The 15,862-nt window shown below is 34.1% G+C and overlaps 1 pseudogene; it reads left to right on the top strand.

Moving 5' to 3' along the window:
* Positions 1–1,216: 1,216 nt before the first annotated feature.
* On the top strand, positions 1,217–1,789 carry LOC114209023 (tRNA N(3)-cytidine methyltransferase METTL2B pseudogene; annotated as a pseudogene).
* The last annotated feature ends 14,073 nt before the right edge of the window (positions 1,790–15,862 follow it).

The raw sequence follows: 15,862 nt of genomic DNA, 5'->3' as shown, positions 1-15,862 counted from the left end.
GATCAAAATGAGAGTTCCAATCTCACTCTTTGGCTTGTTAACTTTTCTTTAAAGTATACTCAAGTATAATTTAATATAAGAGCATTTAAAAATGAGTATTTCATACAAGTAAGGATTTTCAAACAATAAAGATTAAATGAGAAAGTTAGTGCCTGTGCCTGATTATTTATTCAGCATAATTTCAGGAAGAGTCATTAAATAATAAAAACAAGGAATATTGATAATCAGCAAAGCCATTATTACAATAACTTACCAATAAATTCCCTCACTTTTCTTTTTACTTTTGCTTCTTATACAAGCAATTTAGATAAGAGATAAATTCAACATAACTTTTCCAAAAAATAACAGCATAGTAGAAAATATCATATAATTGTATGTATTTTAACCAGCTGATTTTTTTAATTTGCACAGTACTGGAGTATATTTATCATCTTCACCATATGAAAGTACAATTAATTAGAACATTTTAGTTTCCTTAAAGCAGTATGATCTTGTAGGAATAGGTACACTTTAGTTAGAATACATCTGAATTGACCTCAATTCTGAAATTATTTTTGTATGAGTTTATTTCCTGGCATTTTATTTCATAAATGAAATTGTAAAACCTGTAAGAAGGGGGTACTTCGGGAAATTTTCTGTATAAATGTATAAATATACTATTTATATAATAAAAACATATTTATATATCATACACACTGATTACACTGATAAAATCCATCAAAATAAGAAGCCTGTGACCAATGTGCCCTCCACCACTGCCAGTGCTAAGAGCTGGAGTCGAGCTAAATGATTCCCAAAAGACATGTCTATTTATTTTAAAAATGAGTATCATTGATTACTTTCAGAACATCATATAAGAAAATGGCATGTAATACAAAGCTATAGATGTTGGCATCATTTTTAGTTTTTATTCAAAATTGAAATAATTTTTGTTTTATCATGACTATATTTCATATCAAATAGAAAACACCAGGAAAAAAAGCATAAATAAGAACATGAATTTATCTTTATATCCTTGCTCTGTAAGGCTAGCTCTTAGAGATAATTGTTATGAGTTTTGGTGATTATCCCTCTAAATTTCTGCTGTTATTTAAAATGTGTATGATCATATAATAGCCTCTTTTAAATATTGTTAGCTTATCCATATACCATGATCACATTTCCATGTGAATATAAAGTCTTTAAAATAATTGTGTACGTATCCAGTTCTGGTGTCATGGCCACCCCTATGCTGAATGCGTTCTGGCTGCAGTTTGGGACCCGGTTCCTGAGCGATCCAGCACGAGTCTTCCACCATAATGCCTGGCACAGTGTGGAGTGGTTGGAAAAGCAGGCTTTGGCTGCGAAGAGGAAAGTCAAGAAGAACAGCATTCAGCGGGTGTGCCAGGAGTTAATTATGAAATCAGGGCCCACATATATTGGAATGACTTCTACAAAATCCATGAAAATGGGTTTTTCTAGGGCAGACATTGGCTTTTTACCAAATTCCCACACTGGCACCTAGCCAAAACCAAAATCACGTGAAGGATTTGCTCTCAGAGAACATGAGGAGTGAAGTACCTGAATGTTAGAGCAGTGACAACGGACCTAGTTTAAAAATAGAAGAACAACACAAGTGTTCATCAGATAGCCTTGGACATAAAACACAGATGCCTCCTGTGGAAGAAAATGAAACTCAGAACTCAATCACCCGGAAATCTGTGCTGATGAGTTCCTTGGATCCTCCGCCACCTACTGAATACTCGAGCAGTTGTTGCAGACAGGATGCAGAAGGCTCTCCACAGGCTGAAGCCCGGAAGGATGATGCTTCTGCAAGATTAAGTCCCCTATGATACCGCTCAGCTTCTGTTTAAAAAAAGGTCAGTGTCTGTCTGAAAATTTCTATGTGAGAGGTGATGGTATTAGAGTTACTTCTCTACACTGGATGAGTTGGATAGGCTTTTCACTGAAAAGCGTTCAGAACCTTGGTACATCGCCGGATGCAAGCGAACCGAGGGAAACAGCTGACAATGTACTGAGTTTGGATGTTAATATATAAAATATTTTATATAAATAATTATTATATATAATTAATTATATATATAAAATAATTATTAGGAAATAATTGTGCCTCATATTTGTGAAGCCCCTTAATATATACTTTCCTCAAGTTTTTTTCTAACTTTGAGATTTCAAAGAATCTTTCTTGCCATTTTATAATTTATCATAACTGAAATGTTCATGGGGGTCATGAATTTAAAAGGCATCAGAAATTTATTTCCATATGAAAGGATTATATATGATAAAGTGTCATTTGATTGTGAGTTCCATTAAATTATTTCGGAGTTCAAATACCTGGACTAGGCAGTTGATACACACAAAGGTGAATAAAGATATTGTTCAGTGAGAAGCATGTCAAGAAGAATCATCTTTCTTTGGGTATTTTCCTGACTCAAAAATACCACTTGAAAGAGCATCAAAACATGTCCTTGTTAGGTATTTGATCATAGTCTCCCCCTTAACCTTAGTTCTGTGGAATTTTAAGCACTATTCCCCCTCTAAGTAACCTTTTTCTAAAACATTAAAAGGATCTTTACTTTTAGAAAAAAAATAAATAAGTAAAATAAAATAAATAAAATAAAATAATTATATACTATACCACTGTATCTCAGTATAAAAATATTTTTAAAATATTTTAACACCTTTATATAATCTCTGTACATCAACTATTAGCCAAAAAAAAGAGAAGGTGTCTTCTGGGGGATAATTAAGTTGTTTCAGTGTATGTCTGATACGTATTTGAGTCATGTGTATACCTGGGGCATATGAGAGAGTCAGAACCCTGATCCAGAAGTAAAATCCATTCTCTAAAATTTACCATTTCTATTGAGTGGTCAGCTAGAGAATATTTTCATCTTGAGAGATACTGTAAGATAAAACCATGTCTTTTTTCTCATATAAAAAGATTTCCTACTCTTAGTAGAAAAAAAATAATGTGGAACTCAAAGAACATGCCCATTTAGTATTCATCTTGAGTCTTCTTAAATCCTAAAACAAAATTGAACAAATTATTATTTCTTAAATGTTTTTATTTAATTACATAAATAAAAAAACATTAAATCGAATGGATTTTAAAGAAATGGACTAATCTAGAAATGGAAACCAAATTTGCATAGGTAATTGCTAATGTTCATTAGCACTGCACTGTGACAATACATTGTGTCTGAGGTTCAGGGGAAGCTGCCAGGGAGTTAAGTCATTGCATTTGTTATCAGTAACTATGTATATTTATATTAAGTACTTTTCAAATGCTCAGAACAAAGCAATTTAGGCATTTTCTTCATTTTAGAAGCAGAAAATTAATTTATTCTAATTATCAACTTCTTATGTTAGTAGTATAAAAGATAAAAGAATAATAATTAAATTGGGTTAGCATTTGGTGAGCACAATGAGACAATTGAAGAGGAATTAGTTTCTGTGCAGGATGAGAGACATATGGAAAATTACCGTGAACGCAAATTTAAAATATTAAAAATCAGTTTAAAGGATATTTGATTAGTTTGTCAAGAGGTTTAGAGAGCATGATAGAGAATCAGAAAATATGAATAGGCTCAAGCTATGTGTGTGCGTATGTGTGTTTACATACTAGCTATATGTGAAAATTACTAAGTTTATTCATGATAAATATAACATTTGAAAATTAAACAAAAAAATATACCAAAATCTTCATATTAAAAACTAGGACCGAGACTTTGACTCCAACAGAATTTTTATTTTTTTTGTATACTTTCCTGTTTTTTTGCAGTATTTCTAACTCATTCAAAGATTTTACATTCCACTGCTGTTTACAATGTATTGTGAAACGTTTTTGAAATTTGTCATAAACTTCAAATTTACTTTTATGCAGTAAAACTCAATTTGTTTGAAGCTGCATTTAGTATTAAGAACTATAATCACTGATTTGTAAAGTTCTATGTGCCTTAGAGTTACTTACTCCAGAATACCAAGATTAAATTACACTTAATATCTTTCATCTTGAGTATGAAAAGGTGTATCAGTCAGAGTCCATTCAAGAGTCAGAAATCATACCAGTAGCTGAAGAGGATAATTTTTATATAAAGAATTATTAACTAGTAACAGGAAATCAGCTATTAAGAGGCCAGAGAGAACTCTGAACAGGGGGCATAAAAATAGGGGGAGCAGCCGCAATCTCTAGGGTTTAGGGAGAATAGTAAAGAAGGAAGCAAACTTGAAAGAAAGAGGGTCTCTTCTCTGTACACACACAACACACACACACACACACACACACACACACACCCTACTGGAGAGGGTGGGGCCCTGGTTCACCGGCTGGTAGAGAGTTTTGGCAAACTGCAGCAGGTCAGGATTAGCAAGTGAGGAACCCCAAGGTGAGGTGCAGCAGAAAGTCTCTGGGAAGCATGCAAGCAGTTACCAGTGAGATTCGCTGGGAAGCCAGCAGCTGAATGTCACACTGGGAGAAAATAGGAAAGCAATAGAACCAGAAGAGAAAGCCCTTCCTTTTGAAGTGTCTCTCCACTGCTGTCTACTGACCGAACCTGACATTGTGGCCGCTAGCAAAAGAGATTTAAGTGATGCAGCTCCAGTATCACAAACCAGGAAATAAAAGGTGGATTTGGGGTTGAGGGGCAATTGGTAACTACCATAGAAGTAAAGGATGGAACATAAGCAGTTTATCGGTGTGTATTTTTGCAGGACTCCAATAGCTATTTTGTTTGTTTTTGTTTGCTTGGTTTTTGTATGGAGGCCATTTGCTTTGAGTTCTAATGTTACTATTTCTGGCCTCTCAACTTCAGTGTACGAGGACTAATAGAGCCTTTGCAGCACATTTATTTTCAATGAAAATAATGTTACATTGCACTTTATCACACCTGTGTAGAATGCATTCCTATCCTTATTTTCCTGATGAAGAAAACATAGTTTATGGAGGCAAAGTAACCATCCCGGGCCTTAGAGCTAATAGGGAGTAGAGTTAATACTTGAGAAAAAAACAAAAATGTGCTCCTGATTACAAGGTACGTGCTGTGTCTTTTGATCATAATGATTTTTAGTTCATCCATGGAGCTTCTGCTATATTCAATGACTTTCTCATGCTCAACCAACTGTTCAAGGGCAAAATATTAGTACTAGAGCTCACACTGCTCAATCTTTGCCTAGGCAAAGATTTTTTCATTATGTCTTCCATTCCTGAAATACTGTGAGTGGTGTTTTGCTATATAAAAGAGACAAAAGAAGAGGCAGTAGAAGAACCAATATGAAAATGCTCTGCACAATGTAAAAAATATATTTATCACAACCATCATTGGGTTAATGTGCATTGGGTATCTGCAAAAGTTGCAGAGTTAACATTTCTGTAAATAATATTCTTTGGGGCAAGGTTTAAGCTTTTAAAATAACCCCATCTGACCTGACCTGATTGACACTAAAAGTAAACAGTGCAATAATAACCATATGTCCAAATGAGAGTTACTAAAATGTTTAGAATTTTTTGATTCAGAGTGAAAAGATCTATTAGAGCTGACTGCTGGCTAGAATTCAACTTCATATTTATAGTTCTATAAAATGTTTATCACAATAATAATAAAATGAAAAGAGAGGCTGCTTAAAAAATACCCCTTAAGTTCCCTATAAAATAGAAAAAACATTTCTATTCATCATAGGTGAATTATAGAGAATACATAAGAAAAAGAATGTGCATTAAGATTTGTGACTATGGAAAGAGCCAAGATGTCCATCAACAGATGAATGGATAAAGAAGAATGGTATGTATATATATGATGGAATATTATGCAGCCATCAAAAGGAATGGAATCTTGCCATTTGCAACAACGTGGATGGAACTGGAAGGTATTACGCTGAGTGAAATAAGTCAATCAGAGAAAGACATGTATCATATAATCTCACTGATATGAGGAATTCTTAATCTCAAGAAACAAACTGAGGGTTGCTGGAGTGGTGGGGGGTGGGAGGGATGGGTGGCTGGGTGATAGACACTGGGGAGGGTATGTGCTATGGTGAGTGCTGTGAATTGTGTAAGACTGTTGAATCGCAGACCTGTACCTCTGAAACAAATAATACATTATATGTTAAAAAATGAAGAAGACGATAATAGGAAGCGAAAAAGGAAGGGGGAAATCAGAGGGGGAGATGAATCATGAGACACTATGGACTCTGAGAAACAAACTGAGGGTTCTAGAAGGGAGGGGGGATGGGTTAGCCTGGTGATGGGTGTTAGGGCATGTATTGAATGGAGCACTGGGTGTTATACGCAAACAATGAATCATGGAACACTACATCAAAAACTAATGATGTAATGTATGGTGATTAACATAACATAATAAAATTAAAAAAAAGATTTGTGATAACAGTTATCATGGGAGAATTCATCCAAATTCTCATTGCAGCTCTGTTTATTAGTTAGGGATTTAGGTTATTTGTCTATGTTACTTCCTTTTGACTTTATTCTATCAATCTATTTCTATAATTTTGTCCATTCATAAAACCCATTCTGCTATGTTAATATAACTTACTCAGTCATTGGGGGGTTTTCTTGTAGTGGAAACAGAATCTGAAATGATTTTCTTTTAAGGATGATTATATATTTACACTACATATTTAACTTACACTTTTTTCTATCCAAATTTCTTATGACCATCCATAATCTAACCCCAGTTATCTCCCTTATTTCCTATCACTATCACCCCCGGGCACTAAAATTCAACCAAGAAGAACTTCTTTCTTTCCTTGAACATAAAAGCTTTTCACCCAAGTTTTAGATATATTGTTCTCTTCTGAAATGGTCTCCCCTCAATACTTCATATGGTTGCATCCTTCTCATTTTTCAAGTTTCCGATTAAGTATCATCTACTCCAAGTAGTTTCTTGCTATTCCGGTAGAGAGGAAGTTCCGCCTTAAAACACATACACAATACTCCCAACCCTGTTTTTTTTTTTTTTTTAATCTCTTTCTCATCAGCATTCAATTCTCTTAAGTCAAAAGTATTTTCCATTTTACTTCAAGTACTGCACTTTTGACAAACTGGAAAAAACAGAAGTACCCAATTCATTTTGGAGTTTAGAAAGACCTTATTACATTGAAAAGCATACTGTATCAAAAGTAGAATCTAATATAATTGAGAAAATGTGGTTCAAAGACAATATCTAAATATATAGATGTTTTGACATAATTTTTGCATCTTTATTATTGTTGATTCAGTGATTGGTATTATGCAGCTAACTTGCTCTGTGTCCTTGGAAACAAGTCATCCAAATTTGCTGATTTGGGTATGTTCATATATTCAAGTATTCCTCTTCCCGTGTTTTGTCAATAGCAATTTTTGCAAAAATCACATCACTATTTCCTAAAATTTCTCTCATTTCTCTTATTAAAAATGAGTTGTACAAACAGTTTCAGTAACTCAGCCATTTTGGACTCATTAATTGCTCACCCCTTCTTATTAATTAGCAGCCTATTTTTGTATCATTGCTTATCACCTAATGAATTCAAAACAATTCCCATTTTTTAACCATTCTTCCAACAGAACTTTTCACTTCTTTTATTTATTTCATCCTTGGAAGATTTTCTTTCTATTTTCTTTGCTGTTTGAAGAATGCAGCCTTTTTTTAACCTTAAAAATTTCAGAGTCCCTAGTAAAAATATCTTTTTATTTATAGCAACGACCTAACAGCAACTGGAAAAAAAAATGAAGGAGAGGGATTTATGTGCTCTTTTAACAGACAGTTCATTAACATTTAAGTGTTGTCTGCACAGATTCACTGACTTCATTATTTGTTAAAACCAACATAAGCAAATAAAGAAAATAAAGATGAAGATACAAATGACAGTAAGGGAAAATAATTTTAGATCTAATCTAGGTTTATGGTTGTTTCAATCTGTGTTGAATAAATCAAGAGCTAGATGAACAACTGGATAAATACCTGTTGACTGTGTGATTTGCTCTCCCAAGAATCTATAAGCTACTGAACACTCAGGAACCAGCTACAATATACAATATATACCCACTTTCTAAAGCATCATTCTTTGGGCACCGGGTGGCTAAGTTGGTTAATAAGCCTCTGACTTCAGCTTAGATCGTGATTTCAGGGTCCTGGGATTTAGTTTTGTGTCAGGGTCCCTGCTCAGTGGGGAGTTTGCTTGCCCTTCTCCCTCTGCCCCTCCACCAGCTCGTGCCCTCTCTCTTTCCCTCTCTCTCTCAAATAAATAAATAAAATCTTTTTTAAAAAATAAAACATCATTCTCTTTCTTGCTTAATAAGTTTGGCTGCTAGCCAATTGAAACAAATGAGAATAATTCCTGACCATTTAATTACTGTTATAGAGGATGATTATATCTCAACTCACATTTTTAGGATTTTTTTTCTTTTATATTCACAGTCTTGCATGTTTGTTCTTACTGTTGTTTCTTCAGGAAAATAATTGAGAAACTCTCTGATACCAGTACTACCTTCTTTTCTACAAACATTTCTATTAGCTACACTTGGTGAGACAATAAAAGAAGTGTTCAGTATTTACATTATATGTGTTAATTTCATAAATTTATGACTGAATTTATTTAATATATAAGACCCAATTGAGGTCTTGAGAACCAAAATGTCTTAACTGGTGCTTTTGTGAGAGTCCGTAACCTGATCAACTTGATTTTAACTTGCCACCACTGTGTCTTCTTATTGATAGTTGTCATTCATACTCTTTTCAGAAATATCTACTCTAAAATATACTTACACTGTGGTAAAAATGTTTTTTTATTTTTGTTTTATTTGTGTGTTTTTATTTTTTACCTAACATACATAAAACTGACATTTTTGGAAGAAGAGCCCACAGTTGCATGAGCCTTAACCATGTATGGGTTTCTTTAACTACCATCACAATACATAACATTTCCATCACTACATAAAACTCCTCATGTAGTCATACTGTTCCCCACCTCTGGCAATCATTGATCTTTTCTTTGTCACTGTAGTTCTATCTTCTCAAGAATGTCATATAAATGGAATTATATACTAGGTAACCTTTTGAAACTGGCTTCTTTCCCTCATAATGCCAAGAGATCTTGGACATGATACTAACAGCACAATCTATAAAAGAAAAAAAATGATAAATTGGACTTCATAAAATTTTTAAAATTTGCTATATGAAAACATTTTTTTAAGATTTTATTTATTCATTCAAGACAGAGATACAGAGAGAGAGAGAGCACGAGCAGGGGCAGAAGCAGAGGGAGAAGCAGGCTCCCCACTGAGCCCGGAGCAGGACGTGGGGTTCAATCCCAGAACCCTGGGATCATGACCCAAGCCAAAGGCAGACCCTTAACCATCTGAGCCACCTAGGTGCACCATATGAAAAATATGGTTAAAAGAACTTTAAAAATAGCTACAAACTGGAACATATTTATAAATGATCTATCTGGCAAAAAATTTGTATCCAGAATATTTTTCAATAGTCTTGAAACCCGATAGAAAGAGATATATAACTTATTTCAAAAGTGGGAAAAAAATCCCAAAGAAATGGTTTTTATTTAAAACATTTTGTGACTCAATGTTAGAAAATAATATGGAATGTAAATTTTATTTTTTAAAGATTTTTCCCTTTTTCCAACTACTGACATTTTTTTGATATTTCTGTTCAACTTTTCTTCATTCATCAAATAAGACCCTTTGTTGCTTTTCTGAAGCATATTTGAGCAGCTGAATGGAGGAGACACACTTGGCACACTTCAGAAAACTAAGTGGCATTATTTGTTAATTAAATGCACAAACCTAGAGATGGGGTCAGAAGACCTGTATTCTGTATAACAGTAGGATGCTCTTAAAAGCTTGTAACTAGTTGTACTATTTCAAGATTTATTCTCTCTTGCAATGTCTTCATATTTCTATCTCTAATATATCCTAATCTATAGCCATTATGATCTTCCTGTTATTATTTTTCTCTTTAGTGCTTTATTTTTATTTAAGAGAATTGTAGCTGTTTCTTCTGTTGTCTTTGTTTTTGTCAACCTGTAATCACTTGCACTTTCCTCTAACTCACTTTTTTTTTTATAATTTGAGTATAGATGACACGCAAAATTATATTAGTTTCAGGTGTATGGCATAGTAATTCAACAAGTTTATACCTTATGCTATGTTATGCTATGCTCACCACAAGCATAGCTACCATCTGTCACCGTATAATATCACAGTACCATTGACTATTCCCTATGCTCTTCCTATTATTCCCATGATTTACTCATTCCATGGCTAGGAACCGGTATCTTCCACACCCCTTCACCCATTTTGCCTATCCCCTCACCCTCTTCCCCTCTGGAAACGATCAGTTTGTCCTCAGTATTTATGGGTCTGTTTTCTGCTTTTTGTTTGTTTATTTATTCGTTTTGTTTTGTTTTTAATTCCACATGTAAGTGAAATCATATAGTATTTGTTTTTCTCTTCTGACTTACTTCACTTCACATAATACCCTCTAGGTCTAACCATGATGTCAAAAATGGACAGATCTCATCCTTTTTTATAGCTGAGTAATATTTCATTGTATATATACCCCATATTCTTTATCTGTCAGTAGACACTTGGGTTTCTTCCATATCTTGGATATTGTAAATAATACTGTGATAAATGTATAGGTGCTAATCATCAGGGAAAGACAAATCAAAACCACAAAGAGATATCACTTTGTATCTGTCAGAATAGCTAGAATCAAAAAGAAAAGAAATAACAAGTGTTAGTGAGGATGTGGAGAAAAAGGAACTCTCATGCGTTTTTGAGGGGAATGTAAATTAGTATAGCTACTGTGGTTAACAGTATGGAGGTTCCTCAAAATATTAAAAATAAAAATACCATATGATCCAATAATTCCACTACTGGGTATGATGATTCTTATATATAATATATACTATATATATATATATATATATATATATATATATATATATTACTTGGAAAATTTGAAATATTTACTTATTTTGTGTTTGACCAATTCCATTAAGGAAATCAGTTTGCTCAATCAATCTATAATGGCTCCCCAGCATCAAATAAATATTTTTAACTTTGGCATTCATTAATTGCACATAGGATAAACAAATACTATTAGTTTTAACCATAAAAGTATATTTTAAAATGAAAATCTGCGTGCATTTTTATATAGCAATTAAATATCCACAACTTGGTTTGTCAATCAAAATTTTTCAACATTCTGCTCTTATTTTCAAATCTCAATGCTATGAGTAATTGAGAATTTACTCTAAGTGGATTTTTAAAAAGGGAATATAAAAGTTAGAAATGTATTTAACAACTGGTTAATACTTCAGGTTAAACTATGGATCTTTCATAAACTGCTTTAGAAGGTCATTTTTCCCCAAGTATACCAATTTAATTTAGAAAATATTAGTGACAAAATTAAAACTGAAAAATTGACTAGAACAAACTACTTCACAGTGTAGAAATAATTAGTCTGTGGTTTTGTTTATGAAAATTTCCTGCAAATACTAATCTGCATGTCCATGGCTAAGATCCCAGAATAGTAATTCACTCATTTGCATTAATGTTCCATGTGGAATATATTGATTCTGGCTCTAGTACAATAGCAAAAATAATTATAATATATGTACATTGAACATTATAACTAACTCACATGCTGTCTAAACTAATCCAGTGCCAAGTAATAAGGTCATCATTTGTCAGACACAATTAAAACAAAATTTTTTTGTAGATGAAAATCCAGTGTAGGTATGCACGTAAACTGTATACACCTGCACGGTGTTGTGGGTGTTGGCGAGATATGACCATAGAAATATCCTAAGTTGACATAAATGGAAACTCACAGGCCTAACAGAGCAGTTACAGGTGAAAGGATCTTGCCTCCTTATAAACACAGTAAACCGGGGCGCCTGGGTGGCTCAGTTGGTTGAGCATCCGACTCTTGGTTTCAGCTCAGGTCATGATCTCATGGGTCTTGAGATCAAGTCCTGCGTGGGTCCTGGGCTCAGCATGGAGTCTACTTGAGATTCTCTGTCTCTCTGCCCGCCCCCTGCTCATGCATAGTCTCTCTCTCTCAAATAAATAAAATCTTTAAAAAAATAAAATAAAATAAAACATAGTAAACAATATATGGCCTTGACCTAGACATTTAATAGTAAAGCAAAGAATAAATAACCTTGAAGAGAGTCTATTCCATTACTTTTTTTATTGTTTTATTTGATAGCATCATTCTTGAGCATGGACTAGACTCCATGGTTTGGCCTCCCTAGGAGGTAGTTTCCAAATTGCGAAGCGAGCACTCCAAATTGCTATTCAGATAAATAGAGCCAAATGGAGAGGGACTGCCTTACTAAGGGGGTTGGAATTTCTGGGACAAGGGAATGAGGGAACAACAGAGAAAGAACCCGGGTAATCTGCTCAGGGGTTCCCCTTAAATGCTTGCCTGAATTCTGAACTGCACATGTACAAGGTTAAACTCAAAAAGAACAATAAAGAACAGCTGCTGGTGGGTAGGAAATGAACAAAGATTTCAGAAGTAATAAAAGCCGAAGAGACACTGGAGTTTGGACCTAGGTAGAGCAGTTAATTTTCCAAAAAATTTTATTATTTAAAACACTATCTCATAATTTATTAATGAAAAGCAATAAAATATATTTTGAAACAACCGGAAAACATTAAACGTTGGATATTAGTTGTTAGGGAATTATTATTAATAATATTTAGTGAGATAATAGAACTGTGGTTGTTAAAATGCCTTATTTGGGGCATCTGGGTGGCTTAGTTGGTTAAGCACGGGACTCTTGATTTCAGCTCAGGTCATGATCTCAGGGCTGGGGGATCGAGCCCCATGTTGGGCTCCACACTTGATGCATGCCTGCTTGAAATTTTCTCTCTCCTTTGTCCTCTGCCCCTCCCCCCACTCTCTCTCTCTCTCAAAATAAATAAAACCTTTAAAAGTAAATAAAAAGTAAAATGCCCTTATTTGGATATGTACAGAAGCACTTCTGAGAAAAGTAACATGATTAGGAGTTTAAAAAAATATTAGAGCAACATAAAAAGAAACGAATAAGAAGGGTAAAAACAATGTAAGGAGAGAAGAAAGTAAGGGAGAAAAGAAAGAAGAAAGAAAAAAGGAGGATAATCGTTTAAGAGGTTACAACAACAGCTTTTTGAGTATGCTCACAAATTTGTAGATAAGCTGTGCCGTTGTCATCTGGCTCGACTCAGCTTAAATTTGATGTTATGTCGGCAGTTGGCTGCAGTTCAGCCAATGGCTGGATGATCTAGGATGGTCTCACTTGTTCTGGAAATTGGCAGGCTATTTGTTGGTCTTGGTGTTCCTGCCTTTAGTCCAGCTCAATTTTGTCTGCATGGCGGTCTTAGGGTTCTAAATACAGCAGAAGACAAAGTCCAATATACAAGCTCTTGTAAAGGCTCTGCTTGAGTTATGTTTGCTAATGTCTCATTGGGCAAAGCAAGTCACTGGCCAGCCCCAGATTCAAGGTATGAAGAAATAGAATTGACATCTTGATGAGAAGAATTACAAAATGGGATGCTAAAAGGTTGGGAAGATTATGTAGCCATTTTACAATTGAAAGAAAAGTCAAGGAGGAAAGGGAGGAAGGAAGGATAGATGAAAGGAAGGAAATGAGAAATAAGCAAGTGTGGCATAATGTTGATAACTATTGAATTTTGGGGTTGGGATAGAGTCTATTCTCCTGCCTACTTTGTGTATTTTGGAAGACTTAAAATATAGAAGTTAAGAAAAAGATTTGTTAAGCAGAAAAGTAATCCAACAACCATTTGTTTGTGTTCAGCAGTTTTTATTAATTTTCCTCAATCGATCAGGTCCACATAAATTCCACAAATTTCAGAAATGTTACAAATGGGTGAATCAAAATAAATTAAACTTACATTCTTCTATATCGTTCTTATATTTTATGTATCATAAATATTGCCATAACAGACAGATAGAAAGGTATCTAAAATATTTTCCAAATGAGCTGCCTCGATAATATTTTTACCGAGTTCACAGGCTAAGTATATAATTGAGAGCTACCTTTGGTAGTAAAATAATAATCTAAGGAATATTTATGTGACTTAACATTCAAAATTTTAAGAAGCACATTGGGGTAGAGAAGTGTTCACTGCATTTGACATCTTACTTATGTAACTGAATAGTGCGGGGGGAATAATGTTTTTTTTTCCACAAGCTGTTGATCCTAGAGAAATGAACTGTCAGCAGCAAAGAAATCTGTCAGTGAAATAGAAACATTAAAATGGAATGGCTCAGGAAGTTACTTACGGTGATTTAGACTGCTTTGAAAAATTAATACCATATTATTAGGTAAAATATATCATTGACCTTACTAAAATAATTATGTGGTTACATAGGGAAACATTACTTGTAATTAAGTGATTAATATACTATAAACAGGATTTTAAAATACTTTCCGATATTCTGCTATAGTTCAAATTTTCAGTATTGGAACAGGGCAGTTATTTTCCAAATATTTTTCTCATGATAGGCTTCACCTTTCCTGGTTTTTAGACAGAGCAGGCTTTTGCTGGATTTTTTGGTTTGTTTTATTTTGTTTGTTGTATGTTTGTTTGGTTTTGGTTTTTGTCTGCACCCCCTGCTATTCCCAAGTGCTTGGCTTCTTCAGCTCCAAGCCTGAGATTTGTAAACATAAGGAAAACTAAGGAACACACAACCAAATCATTCCCTGGGTCCCCAGTCTGACTCCTTTTCAGAGTCTTTTGGGATTTTTTTATACTTATTCCTGAAAAATAGGGAAACTTACAATCTACTCCGTCTTCCCAGAAGTGGAAGTCTGTCCTATTATTTTTAATCATTGCTATTTACCAAAATGAAAAGAGAGAGAACTATAGTGATTTTAAGTGTTGGTTGAAATTCTGTTGAAGATCCACTTTCCCTAATCATGTGTCTCATGCAAACTATTCCAAAATTTAAAGTCTCATGGGGAAGAGACAGACAGTGTTATGATTATAATTTGCATCGTCTCTGTATTCCTAATTTTCTTTACATTATGTCAATAAAACATAAAAATATTAAAAAAATTGATTATCAAATATTTGCTAATGAGAAATGGACAGAATCTATTTTTAGTGAAAGCTACCTACCTAAAATAATGTGATGTCTACCTTCTTGCCTCTTTCTGATCTTTTTTCACTGATGATTCTGTTATAATTATCACCTGTACCCACTGAGTTCTCAGTGCCAAAAACAGCAGTCTGTTTTCAGGTGTCAATAATAAGGCAGTGATGTCCCTAAATCTAGTATCTAGAGCATTTCATAGAGAAGTAAACAAAAAATGGTGATTATCAATTTATTTTTAAATATATGTGCATGTGTGGGCACCTGGGTGGCTCAGTTGTTTAAGCGACTGCCTTCGGCTCAGGTCATGATCCTGGAGTCCCGGGATCGAGTCCTGCATCGGGCTCCTTGCTCGGCAGGGAGTCTGCTTCTCCCTCTGACCCTCCCCCATCTCATGTGCTCTCTCTCTCTCATTCTTTCTCTCAAATAAATAAATGAAATCTTAAAAAAATATATGTGCATGTGTGTCCAAGTATGTGTGTGTATAGTTTGTGTGTATATAATATAGTTTGTCCCAGATGGCTTCAGGCCAGGGAGAACTAACAAAAAATGCATTTAGCATTTTGGAAGTGTTGAATGAAACATACTCTGTGTTTATGAGAAATATAACAAATTTATAAATCTCAAGGAGGAGATTGAAAACCATATTTTAACTTCAGAGGAATGAGTGAAGATGAAGACATTTACTACAATTTTAAGAACACCAGCCAGGAAATTTCTCAGTAGGAAACCTTGGAAGT

This window comes from Eumetopias jubatus, unplaced genomic scaffold, assembly GCF_037043125.1.
Source record: "Eumetopias jubatus isolate StellerSeaLion01/CBP00866 unplaced genomic scaffold, mEumJub1_p1.0 scaffold_1, whole genome shotgun sequence".
Lineage (NCBI taxonomy): Eukaryota > Metazoa > Chordata > Mammalia > Carnivora > Otariidae > Eumetopias > Eumetopias jubatus.
The sequence above is the reverse complement of the archived record's forward strand: the minus strand, read 5'-3'. Positions and strand labels throughout refer to the sequence as shown.